This window comes from Homarus americanus, unplaced genomic scaffold (genome assembly GCF_018991925.1).
Source record: "Homarus americanus isolate GMGI-L3 unplaced genomic scaffold, GMGI_Hamer_2.0 scaffold5065, whole genome shotgun sequence".
Taxonomy (NCBI): Eukaryota; Metazoa; Arthropoda; class Malacostraca; order Decapoda; family Nephropidae; genus Homarus; species Homarus americanus.
The window spans coordinates 9,623-13,932 of record NW_024730700.1 but is presented as its reverse complement, the minus strand read 5'-3'; the positions used below and the strand labels follow the sequence as shown (position 1 = coordinate 13,932).

Genomic DNA, 4,310 nt, shown 5'->3' with positions numbered 1-4,310 from the left:
AAGCACGCACGCACTCACGCACGCAAGGACACACACACACACACACACAGTAATAAAGGAGGAGAGGCAACACACCACTACTCTTGGTAAACACCCTCAGGTTAAGACACTGAGGGCGTCTGCTGCCAGGAAAATTCATAAACTTGTGATGGCTTCCACAAACTCCGGTGCACCTGACTGCCACAAGTAATCACAAGTTGTTTAGTTATTTATAAAGGCAAACAAGACGACGGGAGGATAACTTCTTCTCCCTGCACCTGATGGGCCACTCCCCACACCCGGGGATGTGTTCTGATGGGCCACTCCCCACACTTGGTGATGTGTTCTGATGGGCCACTACCCCACACCTGGTAGTGTGTTCTGATGGGCCACTCCCCACACCTGGTGATGTACATTAGGTTGTTGTGTTGTGTTTCTGTACAACACACCTCCGTCTTACACAAGTCTGCCTGCAGGTTCAAACGAGATGAATCCAGACCAGATCAATGAGCTGTTGTTTGTGTCTTGACTCTTCTCCTGCATGACTTTATTACACTTTATAATTCTTGTTTTAATTAACCTCTTGTTTGAGTTTGCTTTAAAATTAATTGGTGCATGAAGCGTTACATTATATTCAAAAATACACTGTTTAACTTTGTAGTGTAATAATTCTACATGATATATAAGATATGTTAAGTCTCCTCACAGTCTCTAAGACATGTCTGCACCATGAACGAGTAGCTCCTCCTAAGAAATTCTGCACCAAAATGATCATCCCCCGCGTCTTAGACCCCACGCAATCATGGGTTCATCTTTCTGAGGTAATCTCTCAGCAAAGTTTGATTACCAAGAGTTAAAGAAAAAAATATTGGACGGCCTGTGTGAAGTTCAAAATTGAAGTTTCCTATTTTAGTCGTATAGTCAGTAGTCGTTTAGCCACAACCTAACCTAACCTAACCTAACCAGCCGAGTTAGGTGTTTATTACCTGATACAGTACCTGTGGGTCTGACTCATTACCTGGTACAGTACCTGTATGTCTGTCTTGGCCCAGGTCCTTAGAAATTTTACCCTTATAGCTATGAGTTTTCTTCCCTTAAATAATTTATCTTGAGGATCCATACAAAACAGGCAGCTACCAAACAGGGAGGTACTACCGTCTGGGAAGACATTGGAAGCACAATGTGTTGTCTAATGGTCGACCCTGCTGCCATATGGCATCACGAAAATTGTGACCAAGTCCTAGGCTGTTGATCTGACTTTCTGCCTCATTTACACACAATTGCAGGGTCTCAATTGTTTCTCTTACTATGACAACACAACATACATATATCGTTTCTCTCTAATGATTTATTGTTTTAACTTTGTATCAATTATTCTTATTCTTATTCTTATTCTTATTCTTATTCTTATTATTATCATTATTATTATTATTATTATAATATCTTCGCCTCCAGGCCTTGATGTGGGTCATTGACCTGTGCCCGGGTGGGCTAATCCCCGTTAAAAATAAATAAATAATAAATAATTAAAAAAAAAGCGATAATGTTTTTATAATACCTGATTGATAAAACAGCCCCAAAACGTCTAAAGTGGAGGACTGTGGTCGCCAGCCCCCAGATATGAGGATGGTACTTTGATTGATTGATTGATTATGAAACTTGCAAGAATTTTAGTCATCTACTCACACTACAGCTACAGTCTACAGCTTCAGCGAGTTTATTAGTCTCTTCGCTGACGGAGGAATCAATTCACTAATACAAATCCTTATATTCCTAAATGTTCTTCACTATCTTACGTCACCATGAAGTATTTTAATAATTCTTCAGTATTATCATATCGTTTAGCTTCCTCTGTTAACACTGGTAAGTTGTTAGTGCTGTATGTTACAACAACGGCGATGTTACTATTGGCTCATGTGTCGTTACTCATAATGGCGCCATCAACTGAACGTGGCTCTCTCTCTGCCTTCCAACAACGCCACCAAACTAATAACTCATATATCTGTTCCAATTGTCTTGTTACCTAAAATTTCATATCCCGATAAATACGAGTGACTTTGTTTAATAAGTTAAGACGCGAGGGTGTCTAATATGTTGAGCCAGTAGCTCCTGTGTTTTATATTTCGTTCTTTAAGGTTTTCTCTGTAGATGTAATAAGTTATCAGTTTTTTGTAATATATAATTATAAAGTTTGAGGTTTACTTTTTACATCTTTTTTATCAGTTTTCTATATTTCTTTAATTTATTCTCTGTTCAAATAGTTTAATTTCTTTTAATTGTTGCTTATCAAATTTATCAACCTAACATAAATTGTTCTTCCTCCCGACATGAAGATAAAACACATTCAACTATTACAGGAATACAATACTAATAACACAAATAAAACTACTTTTTGAGCATTTAAAATTTGCACTCTGTCAGAAGTTTGGACTTTCAGAAAAATTATCTTCCATGGCTAAGTGACCCGAACAACTAACGATTGTTTCAAAGTACAATTAAAACTTTGGTACTGTACGTCGTGATTATTACCTAATCTTACACAATCTGACAGTTCTTAAGCTTCTTGGTGGAAACCTTATACTGTATCTACACAAAACTAAAAGTTCTTCCTATGTTTCCACAAAGTTTCCAGTAAATACAGTCGATGAGAAATCCATAACAGAGAATTCCATCACCTCTGAAATATGATCCTTGAGACGGAAGCTTCAACAACACACCAGTATCAATTCGTAAGCGACTGACGAGGTTATTCTTCACTAAGCCGGTCGGGTACTACACCCTGTTCCTGTGCTGCGGCTATGACGTCATTTACATAAACATCCTGACACTACTCTTAGCTGTCAGCGTCTCGTGTCAACTGGTCTATTGTGATTGGTTTATGGCGTGACACATGATGCAGAACTAGACAACATTAACCCCTTGTGTACGGCGCCCCTTCTGTGCTGAATAATATCGTCTGGCGTTAACCAAATAAAGTATTAGAAGTGGCGTCCCTGTACTGAAGGTGTTAGCGGAGATAATCTATTAAGAGTGACGGTAGACGCAGCGAAGGAAGTGAGGAAATAGGAAAAAAGGGAAGAAATTATAGTAAAATAAAAACAAACTAAAATAAGAGAAGAGAAGAGAAAATGACAAAACATTAGTAACACACTTAACAAAAACATAGAATCTAAATAGTGCAATATAAAAGTCCACGAATAAGAGACAGAAAAATGGTAAAAATCCTTACATAAAAGTGTATAAAAATCTTAAAAGAGGGATGGGTAAATTTCTCAGAGAAAATCACTGGCAAGCGAGTAAAAAAAATGGTGATAATAAAAGAGAGATATATTACGGTGGATGGCAAGAGTAGCTTCGTGGCGGATGACCTGACCTGACCTAACCTAACCTAACCTAACCTCTCCCAACCTAATCTAACCTAACCTAATCTAATCTTATAAATGATAGCAGGAGATTAAACACGTAATGAGGCGACTGGACTGGTGGTATATTTAGAGGTTGAGGAAATAGGACTAATGACAAATGGTTCCCCAAACCTTCCTCGACACACAACCCCCACAACAAACATACTACCAAAACAACCATCTACCACAGTTAACAGAGCTATCATCTACTTCACTATCACACGTGCTGGAAGGAACAGTCCTACCCTCAAACACAAACTCACTACATTATTACCCCGGCTTATTGTTTCATTAATTTACACACCTGGTAAAACTATACAAGGATTCTTTAAGTCCATGGATTTGATCTAAGAATCTTTTAGCGGCTACAGACACAAACGAGTTGCTGAAGTTAATAAAGATGTTATGAAGTTTCCAACATCTAACATAACGAACGGGCCTGTCCGGGATTTGAACCCGGGACCTCCTGCACCCAAAGCAGGAATCATACCCCTAGACCAACAGGCCGCTGCATAATAAAGAGAAGATAGATAGATTTAAGGAATTGATGCCATGCAATGATAACGTGAGTGACGTGGATTTGATAACCAGCTCCGGTCAGATGTGACAAGGGTGTTATCCAATGTAACCCCACTAAACGTCGCAGCTATTCTCCAGTTACTCTAATTTTCTCCTGTAAAACGTCTCCTGGACCCTACCTGGAAGACGCCTCCTGGACCCCACCTGAAAATCGCCTCCTGGACCCCACCTGTAAGACGTCTCCTGGACCCCACCTGGAAGACGACTCCTGGACCCGACTTGGAAGACGCCTCCTGGATCCGACTTGGAAGACGCCTCCTGGATCCCACTTGGAAGACGCCCCCTGGACTACACCTGGAAGACGCCCGGACTCTACACATGAAAACGTCGGACTCTCCACCTGAAAGA

General features: G+C 39.9%; 1 non-coding gene across 1 annotated transcript; it reads right to left on the bottom strand.

The window, feature by feature from the left end:
- Window positions 1-3,818: 3,818 nt before the first annotated feature.
- On the bottom strand, window positions 3,819-3,890 carry Trnap-ugg. The gene has a single exon. It is a non-coding gene; the product is annotated as a tRNA-Pro (tRNA).
- Window positions 3,891-4,310: the final 420 nt, after the last annotated feature.